The following is an 18,792-nucleotide window of genomic DNA, read 5'->3' as shown; positions in this document are numbered from 1 at the left end:
CCAGCAGCCTCCTCCAGGAGGAAAAGAGACCTGGGTCTTCTTCAGCCTACAATGGGAAGTGCACTGTGAGATAGTCACTCAGGAGCCACTGAGTCACTGCTGTTGGTTTTAAAGGGATCCATTCACTATATCTGTGTATCTATTCACAATCCAGGCCAGAACTTCATAGCCTAAATTTTCTATCCTCCCTCCCTGGAGAAACCCTAATGAATAAAGCTAGAGATAGAGGTACTGCTATTAACTATTCTGCTTTTAAGCTCTAGCCTATTACTTGGCTCTACAGAGGCTCCCAAATTTATTTGGCCTACTGCCCCCTTTTCAAAAAAGAATTACTCAGAGACTCTCTGGAAATCTACTTTCTTTAACCCTTCAATTTTTTTTGAAATTTCTGTCATTTCAAAAGTACATATTATTTTTAATGACATCTTAAATTTAATAATTTATTGTAAATTTATGGGGTATTCTTGCATTGAAATTTTGATGATGCAATACTGCATCATGCAACCACATAGTATCATATTGTAAATAAGTCAATACATGTATATATGCCTGCCAACTCCCTGGACTTCCTGACACGATTGCCTGCCAACACATGCTTATTAAGACCTGTCAGCAGACTTGAAATGATAGGTTATAACTTGCACTTCATGTGCTTCTTTGGAAAATAATGTAATCACTACAACTTTAACTCTGTTATATGGCAGATGAAACGTCTACAAACAGTTTTTCAAAATTTTCTCTTCTTTTCTTATACTTCCACCATCCCTATATTTTTATTCAGTGCCCCCAAGTGCACCCCAAGGGTATTACCACCCCTCTGGGGGCAGTATCAACTACTTTGGGAACCTGTGCATAATCCTTTATAGATCATACAGTAGATAGAGGGATAGACCTGAAGTCCCGAAGACCAGAGTACTCTAACTCATAATAGCTATATGACCTGAGAAAATACCAACCTCTGCTTCAGTTTCCTCATCTCTAAAATGTGTATAATGATAGTACTACCTCCCAGTGTCGTAGTCAGGATAAAATGAGATATTTGCAAAATGGGTCGCAAAACTTAAAAGAACTACATAAATGTTAGCTATGTTGTTATTCTTTAAGTAAAAGTATTGGAAATACCTTCTTAATTTTCTACACTATAGCAAGCCTCAGTCTCTGTCACCTTTGCTCTGACTTTGCCTTTGGAATTCATTGACTAATTTATATGACTAAGACATGGTCTATGCCATCTAGTGGAATGATATGACACAAACACAAATAACTACAATACTAATTTAAAATAAAATGCTTTGTAAAGTTAAAGGAGAAATGTGGAATTGCTGGCTGGTGGAAATCGAAGGGCTGATAGAAGGAGCAGTATTTGCACTGGGCTTTAGAGGATGGGTAAAAATCTAACAGAGAAGTTAAGGCAAAGAAAAGCTCACAACAATGTAGGCAAAGGTCCAGGCATGCGGGGAACCATAAGGTACCTTTAGGACAAAGTTCACTGGCTACAGCATGCAGGGCATTCTGATTGTCAAGGTCCTAAAATACCAAGTAGAAAATTTAGAATTTCACTTTAGAGGCTTCGGTGATAACAAAGGAAGTGCCTCTAGCTGGCTTGAACCACATCTGTTTTGTGCCCATCAGTGCTTTGAGTATCCTGCCAGTAGAGTGCAGCAGGGAGGAGGCACCCAGAAGTTCGAGAATGCTTGCTACTGAACCTGTTCTGTTTCCTGTTAGGTTATATGAGAAAGAAAAAGAGAGACTGAGCTGCGATCTTCCTGGATGTGATCTAAGCGACCACTGCCCATTTTTACTGTTTACTTTCTCCTGTTCCCATTCCAATACCACTTGTATTGTCATGTGTATACCATGCTTTACATGAAATAAAAAATTCAGAAACTGCCAAATCCCTGTTTGATGTCAGGCACAAAGGGGAGAGGAGGGGATAATCATCTGATTTAGAAATCTCATATTCAAGACATGTATTCATATCATACCCTGAGATAAAGGCAAGCTTCCATAAATAGGAAAATCTAGATGCAAAGGGCTATAATTTATAGAGGGTGTCCCAAAAGTCTTAATACAGTTTTAAGCTATTAAAATGTAAGACTTTTGCAACAGAACTGGGGCTGCCACTCATCCCTCTTACCAGTAAGATACCCCATGCTTTATGGCCTTTGATCATGCCACACATTTGATACCTATGTCCTCGACCTCATTTCATGTGGAAGTCTCATCCTTTGGAATTACTCTACTTATCAATGATTCCTTTTCTTTTCCTGTTGCTCTCTCCTATTATTGAGAATAAGGTTTTTCTTTTTCTTGAAAGAACCTTTTAATCTTTTCTAGTAACTAGAAATTTTAGTGATGATTTCAAGTTTTGAGCTTTTGTTGGTGTTATCTGGAAGAAATTCTATCTCATTTGCTTTTTTTAAACTTGTATATCTCAGTTGTTTAATTTTAACCATCTTTGTGCTTATTCTCTTATTTTTTTTCCCATCATGACAGATAAAACCCAAGATTTTTTTCCTTATTTCATACTGGTTTTTTTTTTTTCCATTTGGCCACATTGACAATTTTTACCTCCCCACTCTGGAAATTTCATTTTACTTAACCTTCTTTGCCCTCCTAGCCCTTTCTCTAACTCTCAGGACTTTGCCACCATGCCTCAGCTACCCTCTATCCTAACCTTTTCATCTTGGAACATCATTCTGCCTCTCCAGCCCTTTCTTGCCATAGGTAGGTTCCTTTAGGGGCATCCTTTTGGGGAATGTGCCCAAGATGGCATGCTTCATTCCTTTCCTGGCTCTGCTTCTGATTCTCAGGACTTTGCCAACATGTCTGCTGCATGGATACCACCCCTTGTTCCTTTTCAGCTACTTTTTGAAAGTTGTCTTCCTCCACTGGAATATAAACTCCTTGAGGGCAGAGATTATCTTTCTTTACAATTCCATCTGTATCTGGTCAGTCAGTCAATAAATCTTCATTAAGCATCTACTAAGGTGATCAGTGGAATAGGTTAGGTACACAAGACACAGTAGAGAATGACTATAGTAATCTACTATTTGATACACCCAAAGACTCCAGCTTCTGGGATAAGAACTCGTTATTTGACAAAAAACCCTGGGAAAACTGGAAAATAATATGGCAGAAACTAGGCATAGACCAGCATTTTACCACATATACCACGATAAGGTGAAAATGGATACATGCTCTAACTATAAAGATTGATACTATAAGCAAATTAGGAGCACAAGGAAGAGTTCACCTGTCAGATCTATGGAAAATGAAAGAATTTATAACCAAACAAGAGATAAAGAACATTGTGAAATATAAAATGCACAATTTGGACAACATTAAATTAAAAAATTTTTGTACAAATAAAGCCAATGCAACCAAGGTTATAATGAAAGCAGAAAGCTGGGAAACAATTTTTACAGCCAGTGTCTCTGATAAAGGCCTCATTTCTAAAATATATAGAGAACTGAGTCAAATTTGTAAGAATACAAACCATTTCCCAGTTGATAAATGGTCAAAGTATATGAATAGGCATTTTTCAGAGGAAGAAATTAAAGCTATTTATAGTCATATGAAAATGCTCTAAATCACTATTAATTAGAGAAACGTAAATCAAAACAATTTGGAGGTTCCATATCACACCTATAAGATTGGCTAACAGGACAAAACAGGAAAATGATAAATGTTCGAGATGATGTGGGGAAAGTGGAATACTAATGCATTGTTGGTGGAGTTGTGAACGATCCAACCATTCTGGAGAGCAATTTGAAACTATGTCGAAAGTATATAAATCTGTGCATACCCTTTGACCCAGCAATACCACTATTAGCTCTCTATCCCAAAGAGATCATAAAAAAGGAAAAAGGATCCACATGTGCAAAAATATTTTAGCAGTTCTTTTTTTGATAGTAAAGAATTAGAAATTGAAGGGATGTCCATCCACTGGGGAATGGCTGAACAAGTTGTGGCATAGGAATATAATGGAATACTACTATTCCATAAGAAATGGTAAGCAGGTGGATTTCAGAAAAACCTGGAAAGATTTACATAAACTCATGCTGAGTGAAGTGAACAAAACCAGGAGAACATTGTACACAGTAACAGCAACATTGTGTGATGATCAACTTTGATACACATAGCTCTTCTAGGCAATGCAAGGATCTAAGACAACTCCAAAAGACAAAAGATGGAAAATGCTATCCATATTCAGGGAAAGAACTATGAAGTCTGAATGCAGATCAAAGCATACCACATTCTCTTTTTTTGTTGTTTTTTCTTTCTTGTGGTCATTCCCTTTGGTTCTGATTCTTCTTTACAGTATTACTAATGTGCAAATATGTTTAATATGATTGCACATGTATAGTATATATCAGAGTGTATGTCATCTTAGGGAGGGGGGAGGAGAGGAAGGGGGAAACATTTAGAACTCAAAATCTTATAAAAGCAAATGTTGAAAACTAAAAATAAATACATCATAAAAAGAAAATAATAAAGTGGAAGAAGAGGTAGAAGGATAGAAATGTTTAATAGGCAGATGGTGATGGCTCAGACTATCATGGGCCTCACCTTCTCATTTTTTATTTGCTGTTGCATGACTAAAAATACATTCTCCCTTTTTGGAAAAAAAAAAAAAACAAGCATCTCCTAAGTGCCTAGCACTGGGCTATGTGGTGGGGACACAAAAAAGGCAGAAGATAGTCCCTGCCCTCAGATAGTTCACAATCTATTACCAATCAACAAGCAAGCAAACATGTACAAATAAACTATATACAGGACAAATAAATAATCAAGAGAAGGAAGGTACTAGATTTAAAAGGGAAAGGCTTCCTGTGGAAGATGGAATTTTATTTGAGATTTAATGGAAGCCAGAGAATCCAGGAGGCAGAGATGGGGAGGGGCCATCTCTTAATAAGCTAGGTTCTGAAGTGATTACATTGCATGGCCATGTTATAGATACTGAAAACCATAGGAGGCTAGACACACAAGAAGTAGATGCAGAGCACAAGACTAAAGAGCTTACTAAAACATTCTAAAAGCACCTAAAAGTTTTGGAGAATGACAGAGCACTGTGAATCAGCATCAAGCAATATGAGGTCACTCAGGAATTGTTCTGTGAGTTTTGTGACCCATTTGATGAGTCAAACATTCCTGATGCTCTCCCAGAAGATAACATGGGAGCTAATTTGGAGACCATCCTCTGAGGAGAAAGAGTGGTTTAGAAAGGTGGGAATTCACCCGAGTCAAGAAAGCATTCCCACAGAGAAAATGACAGTCATATTTAAATTGAAAAATGATGCTTCTCATGAGGGAAAGCTTAGACCAAACCTCCTGTTCTATCTACAGGACCTTATTAGGGATCTTTTAAAGACAAGAACTTTGTTCTCTAAAAGAATTAGCTGGGAATTAGACATTCTTTTGGAAGGCAAGAGAATCATAAAAGAAAGCTAGCTAGATAGAGAGTCTTAAAGAAAGATCTTGCACATTTATGCAAGGTCTAAAGGCTACATGGTCTAGAACAAGTCCCTCTGGTTACTGCTGTTCATTCTTTGTTTCAAAGGGTGATGTCTTGACTCACATGTGAACTGGATTTAAGGGAGGCAGAGTCACACAAAGTCATCAGTCTCTCTCTTCCAGAGTCATCAAAGTCCAGTGGCAAGAGAAAAGTCAGGAAGACCAGCAATGGTCTGGGGATGCAATGGACGACCTTGTCATCTTCAATATCTGATCAACCTCTAAGCACTCCACAATGCTTATGAGCTTCAGGCACCTTCATGGTCATTGAAACAAATTGTTCTTGTCCTAATACACCTTTATAAAATCATGTTAGAGCTCTCATCCAAGGGTCAGACTAAGTCTTTGGAGTAGGCCAACTGAATTTCAGTGATTTTAGGGTGAGACACTGTGGGGAGACCTTTGGAATTTGTATTGCAAAATAAAGTAAGTGTGATGGCAAAACCTAGAGATGCAAAATGGTGGAGGTGAAAACGCCTAGTTGACTAGATTACCATGTAGAGAAATTAACAAAGAGATAGGCACTAAGTAGCACCTAAGAAAATGTATACACGCAGACCGCAGCAAACACTTAGAGAACTGAGACAAACCTGAGCTATAATTACACAGTATTGGTCTTCAGACATATATCTACCACTTAACAGTTAGCTAAACTGAGGCAAACACCAACAGAGGTGGAAGATCATAGCACTTCTGCAAAAAAGGTCTCAACCTTAAAGAATCCAAAAACATCTTCTTGAGTTTGGATCATGGTAGTCAAGCAAGGATTCTACACTCTAGGTACAGATTTGAAGGCAGAAATACACAGAGGCAGGGGTGTGAGATGAAATCATTCCTCCTTGGAAAGGTAAAGGACCATGGAAAAAGAGGCCATGATGGTGTGATACAAGAGCATCACCATCCAGCAACTTTGGATATACTAAGAGAAGCAGACCTATTTTCTGTTATAAATATGAATTAAATGGACATATATTTGATAGTAAAGAAAACATAGCCTTAGAACTATAGAAACTAAAACCTTCAGATCCATAATTAGAAATGGAGACAGGGCCAGTAGAAAAGTTTACTTGGATCCCAAGTACAGTGGCAATGACTTGATCATTAATTCTACACATATCCATTAGATCTGAACTCATAGGACCCCCTGCAGAGGTGATGGCAAAGGTTAAATATGAGGACTATACTGCTGTCCTTATCAATGGCTCTCAAGTGACTATTACATTCCAATTTTTCTATCAGAGACATCTCAGGAAAATACCTTTACAATCTTTGAAAGGGCTGAGACTTGTTGGACTGAGAGATAAAGACTACTAATGTAAGATACAACAAAGTGAACCTTAGGTTCCCCAAATAAACTTGGTATCAGCAGGTAAGCGAACACTGAGGCTCTGGTCTAGCCAGAGCCAGGAACTGTCACTAAAATGTCAACTAATCAGAAAGAATTACAGCCTATACAAAATACTAGGAGGCCTGTGAATACTAGGCAGTCTGTTTAAGAGTACTACAAGAGAAGAGAGGCAAGGAGTGATAGAAATGAGTGAAAGGTAGTCAAAATCAGGAGTGGATCCTAAAGCTTTGGAAGGATCAGTTGCAGAAGAAGCTCAATTAGAAGACATGAGTGGTAACTGGGAAGTGCTCAAGATTCAAGACCACCACAGGCTGATCTAGTAAAATTCCTTTGTCTCCAACAGAAGAACTCAGAAACTATTTGAGGGGTCTGGTCATCAACACATCATTGTGGAGTCCATCAACTTCTAGGCCACATCTCTGATGGAGCTACTAAAAAAGAATGGAAAGATAAAAATGTATATAGACTACAGGACTTAAAATAACCGAAGTGGAGTTTCTATGCCATGGACTTAAGAAACCCAGGACTCTTTGCTAGGCAGCCAGAGGTTCTTAGTTCTGGATTTATCCAGCGGATAGGATCACAATCTTGTGACCAAGGAAGAAAAAGCAAAAACACTTTCATTTCCCTGGTACATTTTACCAATTTAAGCATATGCCCAAAGGCATCTTGGAAGCACCTACCATTCTCCAATAGCTTATAGGGAAAACAATTAGTGATGTAGATCATCTGTCATTATTTGCGTACCCTGAGGACTTCATTGTCCTCAAAAAGATACTGGAAGAACAAGAGAGAAGGCAACAGTAAAAGAAAAATTAAAAGAATGATCACAAAAAAGACATCCCAAGGATAAGATCTCCACTCGGAAGGAAGTGGTTGTTCCAAGGGTAGTATCGCCATATGTCATAAAGCACAGGGTATCTCACTGGTAAAAGATATGAAGGGCAGCCCTAGGTTTGCGAAGTACAAATATCTCATGGGAAGCTAGTCCTTCCCAGGCCCAGCACATATTAGCCACAAGTAGCTAACTGGGGCATATGGGGTGTTCAGGGAGGTCTAGTACCTCTGGTATGAAGGCTTGCTGAGCACCTTTCAGGGCTGCTTATCCTTCTTTGGTGCCTACCTATCACCAAACTCTGAAATGTAGCTCCAAGAAGCTGTAGCATTCACCACGGCCATATCTGATAAAAACCATCCCAGCAGATAGGCTAAACCAGGATAAGGTCAACTGACAGGTCTTAAACATATCAGTGAGTTAGGGGGATATCTACCCTAAGCATGTGAAGACATCCCATGGTGGAATGGGCGAACAAGAACAATTTCTTCCAGTAGCCACAAAGCAGGCCCTGTGAAGCATTTAGAGTAAGGGTAAAGAACCTGAAGTCTCAAGACCACATGTAGCAATCTAGATCCTCTAGATGCAAAGGGTGCAGCTCTTTGACTGAATCGAAACCTCACACAACAAATCCCCTCAATAAAAAGGATCTGTTCTATAGAATTTGGACTCAGTCAAAAGGCTCCACCCAAGGACCTAGAAGGCCACGTGTGGCCTTGAGGCCATTGGTTCCCCACCCCTGGCTTAGAGCTTGGTCAAACACCAAAGATGCTAAGGTCATCCACTACATCTCAGGCCAGCATCAGTCTTCTTGACTTCTGTCTGGCCTCTGAACTTGAATGACTCTGAAAGAGAGAGTAAGGCTGATGACTTTGTACAACTCTACCTTAAACAAATCCAAATCACATGCAAGTCAAGACATCACCTGTAATGTCTCTGATCACCCTCAGAAACAAAGAAACAAAGAATGAACACTAAGAACAATATCTCTGTTACACCTGGGTGTGTGTGTGTGTGTGTGTGTGTGTGTGTGTGTGTGTGTGCATGTCTGTGTAAATTAGGTGTCTTTGCCCGTAAGTTCTTCTGTTTATGGAAGCTTGCACTTACCCCCAGGGTAAAATATTATCACGTATCACTTGGATTCTGGACTGCCCTATCAGATCAGGGCCTTCTCCTCCCCACTTTGGGCCTCATAGTAAAAAAGGATGTGGAAGTTGTTGCATTTTGCTTATTATCAAATATGGGACACAGGTGACAATGCAAGGCAGGTAATCTGAAGGCACATATCATATATAAATTAATCCAGCTTTGGCTGCAAGGGTGGGCCATGGGGAAGGAGGGGGTCAACTTCCTGCCTCTTTTTCAGTCTCTTTCCCTTCTAACCTAGAGGGAAGTCGGGTGGGTACATTAGTGGGCATCCCAGCAGTTCCCACTGCTACCACATTCTACCAGAGTCCCAAAAAGAATCAGTAGGAGATCTAACATCTAGAAATCAGACTTCAATCCGGTCAGGGATACGCCCTCCTACATGTTGCAAAATGGATGATCTAATTCCACTCTTCTAGCTTTTTCTTCCCAGAAGCCTCTACAGCTAAGTTCAAAGAGACGTCATCAAAATAGTGAGGTATGCCAAAGCACGACCCCATAGCAATTCTCTCCGGAGCTCCTGAGAACCCAGGGAAGTTAGTTTGTAATTTACCTTAAATATAAATTGAAAGATATAAGAATGAAAACAAAATAATTTATTAGGCGGGCCTTATAATAGTCAAGTCGGGTGGTAACAAAGGTCGGTACTAGGATGGCAGTAGTGGGAATGGAAAAGTAGGAACAGATTCAAGAGATAAAAAAGGGAAAACTAGCAAGCACTTACATAGGAACGAAGAGGAAACTTTCAACATGAGACTAGATCAATGATAATGACTCTGAATGAAATAGTGAAGTCAGAAAGGTAAGCAAATTTGAGAAGGGGAAAACAGGCCTAGTTAAAGACACATTAAATATGAGGTTTGGATGTGATGGCAATTCAACCAACATTTACTGAGTAGCTGCTGTTCACTGAGCTATTAAGTAGCTCTTAAGTTAATCAGGATACTATGGTAGATGCAGGGGATAAAAGAAAAGATAGATAGGGCACAAGCCTTGCTCTCCAGGAGTTGAAGATTCAATAGGAGAGAGGATAGATTGAAAGAACATGTCATGAAAAATATGAGGTAATGTTTGTTAAGGCTAACTTGCTATTTTGTGATGTAGAGTATACTCTCACATGGATGAGGATTATTAGAGAGGGTCAGGGAATTCTTCAATAAACAAAATTGTCACCTGTGTCCCATATTTGATATTAAACAAAATGCAACAACTTCCACATCCTTTTTTACTAATTAGTCCTTGTAGCAAGGGAAAGATTTCAGCAGATGGAAACAGGGGTGTCCATTCCAGGAAAAAGACTGCAGAATCACAAAGAGGCAAGAAGTGGGATATGAATAAGGAACAGGCCAGTTTGGCAGTAATAGAATGCCCCTGAAGGGGAGATAAGGTAGATTAGAAGTATGAAATGCAATAACCATTTTCAGACATAGCCAATGCATTGTTTTGTTCCCTTGTTAAAAGGGCCAACTTCTTCACATGAAGGGGTTGGAACAGAGCCAGCCTTGTATCTTGGAAGACTTTGGTTCAAGTTCTCCATGTGGGACACATACTGGCTATGTGGCCCTGAGCAGACCACTTCAACTCTCAGTTCTCTAGACAATAATCGATAGTTATTCTTTTAAACTAATATTCTACCATAGAGAAATAAAATCAATTACAACCACATGGTACTGCAGAGGCCTCCAAAGTTTGATCCTAAAAATCGGTACTGTATAGTTCTAGACTTACCCTACTATAAATTTAGTATGAATGTATGACCTTTAAGTCCTTTTTAAAAAGAAAATCATACATAAACACACACACAGAGTTTTATAGAACAGATTTACCTTTGGAGAGAGTTTTGGAAACTAGCTAGTTTGGGTCAAAGGAAAGATCGATTTGGGTAGTGTTACCTCACGGAGGGCAGAGATCATTTCTTTTTCCTGCCTCTGTGTTCCCAGGGGCTGGCACAAGATTTTGCTCATAGTAAGTTCTTAATAAATACTTATTGGGTTAAACTGAATGGAAATGAACTTCTGAGCTATCTTTTCATTGCTAGAAGAATAATTATGTCAATTCCTTAAATACACAGGAGGGAAACAGAAATATCAAGGTATTTCAGAAGAGACATGAACAGGCCCCAACACTTTGTAACCAAGGAATTAGACAGGAGAAGTGGTATAAGGATGTCCTCAAAAATAAATCAACAGGATGTGCTGGGCGCATGGTCTCTTCTGGCTTCCTCTTCCTCATGGAAGGGCCGGAGAGTACTCTGGTTTCCAGTACAACTTTCAAAACAGTGCCCACACAGAAGAAAAGGCAGAGGAATCCAATGATAAAAAGAAGTCACAGGCTAAATTTGAATTGTAATCAGAGACAGAACTGTTTTGAGGTAGAGGACTCCCAATTAGCCCAGCTAATGGCTGGCTGGCATGGCAGAGATCTATGACACAAAACTAACTTGAAACAAAAAATGCAGGTGCCAAAGTAGCTGTCTTCACTTGCTCTGGCTGTGCATAACAGTCTACTCTAGCTGAGTGGGCACACTAAGATGACTTATGTCTCCAAAGACACTTCCGTGCTCCTGGAGCAAATGAGACTGCAAATAGAACATGAGGAAGAAGAACAAGATCCTTGAGGGATGGTAATTGTCCTTATGTATGTGGGAGAGTCCACAGTGTGCCACCTGTTACTCAATTACTCTATGCAACTAGGCTGGTGACTCATGTATGTGGAGATGTATATTGGCCAAGACTCTGCCCATTCCTGGAACTATGGGAGACTTTTACATTGAACAATCCACTGATGCAAAGGAGGGTTTCTCTATCCAGGACCCACTGACTGGTCTATCATTTTGGCCCCATCATGCTTGGTACCAACATCAAGCTTTACAATAAGATTATATTATATTATGCCCTTGCAGATGTCTTCAATAAACTCTGTGAGATAAATCATGGAGCCTCTGTCAGTGGCTGTGTCATTAACACCTGTGGGTGGGTCAAAGGTTCTGGCTACCAGGCCCTGGTACATGCTACTTGCACTCTAGAGATGGATGTGGTGGTAGTACTGGACCAGAATGACTGTACAACAAGCTGAAGTGTAACTTTCCCCACTTTGTACTCACTGTTCTACTTCCCAAGTCAGGAGGAGTGGCTGAACAAGTATAGGAATGTGCACATCTGTGAGTATTACTATAGCTTGTGAGGCTGTTTCTATCCCCATGCTTTTAAAATCAAATTCTCCAGTGCAAAAATCTACATGGTCAGGGCTTCCACCATCTCAGACTCATGTCTCCATTGGGCATGTCACTGAGGAACAATCAGTCACAACTAGTACCAGACACCCCAGGGCAAAATATGGTGTACCACCTCCTGAGTGGCAGCACAGCTGAGGGCATTGAGGAGAACATCTCAGAGACCAGCATGGCTGGCTTCACTGTAGTAACTAGTGTGGACCCAGAGAGCCAGGTCTTTTTATTGCGCTCTCTCTGGCCCTCTCCCTCAGAGTCTAAGAAATTCCTCCTCATCCACTTAATGGATCTCAAGTAGGGATTCCTGCATGCATCAGAAGGACCCCCCCCCCACATACCTCCACCAGGGCAGGCAGAGGGGAGGGCTCAGGTGATTATAAGTCCTTGTGGTCAGAACACCTTGGTAAAGCTGGTTTCATAGGAAACAGGCCACCTTTGAGGACTAATGGTCAACTGACCCTTTGAAATTGCATTTTTCTCTTGGTTAATGACAGGTAATGGCCTCAGAGTAGATCTGGGACACCAGCTGAGATTTTCAAAGACACTAGAAACCATTGGTGCTATTTCAGTGTTTTGAGGTGATCGAATTATATTCTTCCTTTTGGCTTTTTATCCTTAACTTATATTTCACACACCATCCTTCTGTCTTTGTCCATGGTGGAAGTACCAACTGAAGGACATCTTTCAGGAGAGCTCAAACCTTTAGAAAAGATTTTTTTTAGCTTTAATAAATATTTTTTGCAGCCCTTTGCAATATGAATGTGTATATATCTATCCATCTATATACATACACACATGCATATGTGTGTGTGGGTATATATATATATATATATATATATATATATATACATACATACATACAGTAAAAGATGATGGGATGCTCATACAGTGACAGAGAGAAGCATCAGACAGTCTATGTGCTTTATTGTATTCTCATGACAGTGAGACAAAGCAAGGAAGGCCCCTATCACAATGAGTGGACTCCTCATGGCAGACTTATGAAAGGACACAGATGAGAGTTACACAAAATGAGAAGGCACAAACGGATGATAGTTTCTATGATTGGCAAGAATACCTACATCGGTGAGATTACAGATCTATTGTGATATTAGAAAATTTGGGAGAAAATATAGGGAGAGTTAAAAAGAAAAGAAAAAATGAGTCAGTGACACTTTAAAGTATTTCAAGCATCCCACATGTCTTTAGAAACACCCTACAATGCTCATCACTTTGATACTCCATGAATACCACACATTTTTTGCTTCATCATGCTACCTGACAATCTGTCTTTGATGTATTATCTCCTAGATGTGAAGTGAGTCTTGTCTGTCTAAAATGAGTAAAGAATATTGGCACAATCTAACATCTATTCACTGCCTATCACTGCAAGTGACATCTGGGTAATTTTTTTATGATACTTCCTGCATCTAAGCCATCATCAACAATATGCCGCAGCCCAGTTATACCCAAAATGTGTTTTATCATTGCTCTTTGGGTCACCCACAATTTGGATTCTTTGAAAATTGTGGTGGTCCATGATTCAAGGTCAAACAGCATCACTGTACAAATACTGATGTTTACAAGTAAGATGATTTGTGTGTGTGTATACGTGCACGTGTGTGAGCAGCTTTTTGAAACCTGTATGATTTGCCAAAAGTAATCCAATCTACACTCTTTGTCATATTCAGATCTGGGTACATCCACCTGTCCATCTATATTGTTTCTCCAGGGCTCTAGGGCATACTCACTAATAAGGGCATGATATTGCAAAGGGGATTTGAGAAGAACCATTCTCAAAGGTAAAAAGCACCACAACAAAGAAGTGCCATGAAAATCAATGGGGAAGAGAGTATCCAGATAAAATGGTTGTTTAACAACAACTGCAAGGAAGAAAAGGGACTGAGAAATGGCCATTTTATTTGACAATTAAGAAATTATTATCATCCTCAAAACAGCAATTTCAATTAAGTGGTAACAATGAAAATCAGATATACAGCGGAGGGCGGGGGGGGGGGGGGGGGTTAGAAAGTGGAAAACTACAGAGAGTTTTGCCTTACTGTTCAGTTGTGAAAAAAGAGATGTAGGACAAGAGTTTGAAGAGACGGCAGGATCAAGTAAAAGTTTTTAATTATGGGAGAGATCTAGGCATATTTTTTAGGCTTTTTCATAATATGCCACTCTAGAAGATCATCAATATGCTGACAATCTCCAGGGATGGAGAGACAGTGTAGCACACTGGACAAAGATGCAGGCAGATCTGGGCTCAAGTTGTGACTCTAACTGGGCCAGTCACTTAATCCCTCAGTGTTCCAGACTGCTCTCTTGGGTTTTACATAATAAATAAGTTGTCAGTTTGCACTAGTGAAGGGAATTTACAGTGTGAGTTCATCACCAGGATTAAATCACAGGTCCAAATCTCACATACCCACCTTAAGGGGTTCCATTTACATTTAATAAACATGTCTTATCTATGCAAAGTTCTATGTTCATTCCATTGGTTAGCTTATAAACTCTCATTTCGCATTTCATAGTCTCAGAAAATGTTACAGATAGTTTCACATTTCACTAGTTTGTTGACTCAATATATAGGTAACATTGAGGTGCTGAATAGCAGCAGCAGCTTACTACATGTGTGTATGTATATGTGTGTGTGTGTGTATCATGCTAAATTTTGCAAAGCACTTAAGTATCTTCAGAACTATCAAAGAAATATTGTTGAGACTAATAAAGTTTTAATGTTAGGTGTATTTTAGCTTTTTTATACAAACAATTACATTATTTATATGGTGTCTGACTCATTTTGTTCCACAGATTTAATGCCCTTTATAGCCTATGAATCATGGAAAAGCACAGTCTCTGAAAAATCAACATCGTAGGTCACCAACGTGCACTGATTGTAGCATATTAACATATTAACATTGATGACCTGAATATAAGAAAGAGGTGTAAAACATGTTATGCACAAAATGTAGGCTCAGAAAAGGAACTAAGTCAGTCTTGAGAAAGAGAAAAAATAAAATGCAAGGACTTCATTGACAGCCATGAAATATTGAAAGACCTAGGAGAAGACCTCTAAAACATTGGCTGCGTATCCTCTAGAAGATTTATGTGAATACAGAGAGTGCAGGCTCTAGTGGAGGCAGAATAAGTCACCTAAAAGCATTTATTAAATACCTACTCTTTGTTAGGCACTATGCTAAGCACTGGACTTTTTAAAGGCAGATATAATCTTTCCCTCAAGAAGCTAACATTCTAATGGGGGGGAATGACATCATGCAAACTACATACATATAAGACATACAGAGTAGCTGAATTTAGTGGGAGAGAGGAAGGCATTAGCAGCTCAAGGGATGGGGAAGGATTTGAAAAGGCCTCTCATACAAGGTGAGATTTCAACTGAGTCTTGAAGGAAGTTAGAATGAAGAAGCAAAGGTGAAGGGACAGTCAGCGCAATGACAAAGAGATGAGAAATGGGGCACTGTTTTTGAGGATCTGCAAATACGTCAGTGTAAATGCATCAGAGAGTACATGGAAGGAAGTGAGGTGTGGAAAAGTAGGAAGAGGTCAGGTTATGGAGAGCTTCAAATGTCGAACAGAGACTGGAGGCAAAAGGAAGCCATTGGAGCTTCACTGAGCAAGAGGGGATGAGGGTGACACATGGTCAGACCAATGCTTTAGGAAAATCATCTCAGAAGCTGAATGGAAAAGAGAGTATAGACAGGCAATAAAGAAACCAGTTCAAAAACTATTGCAGTAAAAACTTTAATAAATGCCCTCTACCAGCCTCTCCTTTCATCCAGTTATATCCAGACTGTACAAAAAGATTGTCAGAATCCTATGGAACCTCTGAGTGTAAACAAAACAAGGGAGGAAGAAGGCAAAACAAGTAAGCTGCGCAAATGCAGGACAGGAGATGGGGCCAGGTGGTGTACAGGCAAGCAAAGTAGGATTGGTTTTTTGCTGTCTTTCTGGATTGAATTTTATTTATTTTTTTTTTATTTTGTAATGTTTAACAATCACTGCCATACAATTGTGATTTTATCCCCCCCACCTACCCCCCACTCCCCCCCTCCCTCCCCACGACTGCATACAATTCTGTATAGATTCTACATATACTTTCCTATTGAGTATATTTTCACTATAGTCATGCTATGTAGTCAGACTAAGATAAATGAAAGAAATCGTATAACAAATCAGAACATGATACACAAACACATACACATACACAAACATGATCTGCTACAATATGTGAGTGACTTCCATATTTCTCTCTCTGAGTGTGGCAGGCATTTTGCCTTGAGATCCTCCATTGGGATTTTTTTTTTTTTTTTTTTTTTGGTAAGAAGTTCTTGTGTTATTACAAAAATCTAAGTCTACCAGAAAAAACTCTCACACACTGTGGTTGTTGCTGTGCATAAAGTTCTCCTGGTTCTGCTCCTTTCACTCAGCATCAGGTCATATAAGTCCTTCCAGGCCTCTCTGAAGTCTTCTTGTTCATCATTTCTTATGGCACAATAGTACTCCATTACATTCATATACCATAATTTATTCAGCCATTCCCCAATTGATGGACATCCCCTTGACTTCCAGTTTTTGGCAACTACATAGAGTGCTGCTATAAATATTTTTGTACATGTGGGACCCTTTCCCATTTTTATGATCTCTTGGGGATATAGTCCTAGTAGCGATATTGCTGGGTCAAGGGGTATGCACATTTTTGTAGCCCTTTGGGCATAGTTCCAAATTGCTCTCCAGAATGGTTGGATGCGCTCACAGCTCCACCAACAATGAATTAGTGTTCCAACTCTCCCACATCCTCTCCAGCACTTATCATTTTCTTGTTCTGTCATGTTTGCCAATCTTATAGGTGTGATGTGGTACCTCAGAGTTGTTTTGATTTGCATCTCTCTAACCAATAGTGATTTAGAGCATTTTTTCATATGATTATAGATAGCTTTAATTTCTTCCTCTGAAAATTGCCTGTTCATATCCTTTGACCATTTATCAATTGGGGAATGACTTGTATGATTGTACATTTGGATCAGTTCTCTATATATTCTAGAAATGAGGCCTTTTGGATTGAATTTTAGTCAATCAAGTGTCTTTGATTGACTCTTGCCTTTATTGAATCAAGAGCCTTTGAATGAATCAAGAGTCTTTGATTGGAAACAGTATATACATACACATACACAAAGACATATTATATTTCTTGGAGAGAGAGTAGAGAGAGAAGCAGAGGTGAAAGAGAGAAGTGAGCGTGAGCAGGCTAGAGGAACTTGTTTGTGGGGAGGTCTAACAGAAAGAATGTTTCTGTTGTCAGCACTCCCTCTGTTGATCTGTGTTGAATTCACAGACAGAAGTCCTGTCTGTTGGTCTACGTTAATTTCTCAGACAGAAGCCCTACCTGTTGATCTGTGTTGATTTCTCAGACAGAAGCCCTATCTGTTGGTCTTTGAGCGAGTTGAGCTGAAGAACAGAAATCCACCCATGGGAAGGAGGCTTAGCTTAAGCCCCTTTTAAGAGCTGTTAAAGTGAACCGAGATGATGGCAAAACTGGTAATGTGTATAAATATCGTTATGACCCTGTTAAGTTTTGTTTTCCTAGAAACAAAAGCTGTAGTCAGGAGGTCCTGGAGCCTACTGTCAGGCAGAAGTAGGAAGAGTTTGGAGGGAGTCCTTGTGAGCTGACACAGAGCAGAGACCTACCTGCATGTGAACCCAGGCAAGAGTTGGAGGAGGAGCCATGGGCTTTGGAAGTCAGCCTTGAGTCAAGATGAGAGAGGACTTTACTTGGACACTGTGTATTGATTAAGGAGTTTGCTCTTACAGTGACCTAGGAGTGAATGGTGTGGTATTTTCTGCTATTCCTTAAGGAAGTGTTGCACTAGGGAAAACCTTAGCCTGAGACTCCCTGACTTTGGAGATGCAATGATGTATGTTATGTGCCATATGACATACTGAGTGTTATGAGGCACATGTATGTTTTAGATGATGCTTTGCTTAAGGATGTTACTATGAATGTTATGTTTTACTTAACTGAAAAATATTTCGTTTATTGCTGAATAGAGTTCATTATATAACATGATTAGACCCTTAAAAGTACTCACAGTAGCAGTCCTCAAGTGTGCTGCTCTGGCTGGTGTTACAGGTGGGCCCTCAGGCCTTGCTTGGGAAGCCACACCCAATTCACAGGAAGACAAAGGTCCAGAACAGCACCCAGGAAGAAGAGCCCAGGCAGAGTGGCAACAAAGAGCCAGGGCAGCACTAGGGGTTTTGTAGTCGGCCTGCTGCCAGCACAATCAATGCCACCTGACTGATCCAATCGAATAAACATTGACTAAGGTCCTATATGGGGCAAGTACTATCCTAAGTAGAGAGTCACAGAAAGGGATAGAACCAACTCCAGGTTTGGGTCAATGCAAGAAAGAGTTAGGCAAGGCTCCAAGGCCAAACTTACTAAGAGCCGCCAGGAGACTCAGCCAAATGCCAGGAATTCATGTAGAAGGCCAGACCTGATCTTGCTCATTCCAACTTAAACCAAACAGGGCCTTCTCATAACACCCTAGAGTATGGGAGGGAACAGAGTCTAACCCAAGAATAAAACTCTAATCGGAAAACGAACCCTGGAAACATGAATAAACAAAAGAAAATGCCAAATCACTGGGAGGGGGAGAGGTGGGGAGGATATATGCAAGCAGACACGCTAATGCATGGTTT

General features: G+C 39.8%; 1 pseudogene; it reads left to right on the top strand.

The window, feature by feature from the left end:
- The first annotated feature begins 11,036 nt into the window (after positions 1-11,036).
- LOC140516329 (polyribonucleotide 5'-hydroxyl-kinase Clp1-like) lies at positions 11,037-18,354 on the top strand (annotated as a pseudogene).
- The last annotated feature ends 438 nt before the right edge of the window (positions 18,355-18,792 follow it).

This window comes from Notamacropus eugenii, chromosome X (assembly GCF_028372415.1).
Source record: "Notamacropus eugenii isolate mMacEug1 chromosome X, mMacEug1.pri_v2, whole genome shotgun sequence".
NCBI classification, from domain to species: Eukaryota; Metazoa; Chordata; class Mammalia; order Diprotodontia; family Macropodidae; genus Notamacropus; species Notamacropus eugenii.
This window is presented reverse-complemented; position numbering and strand designations above follow the sequence as displayed.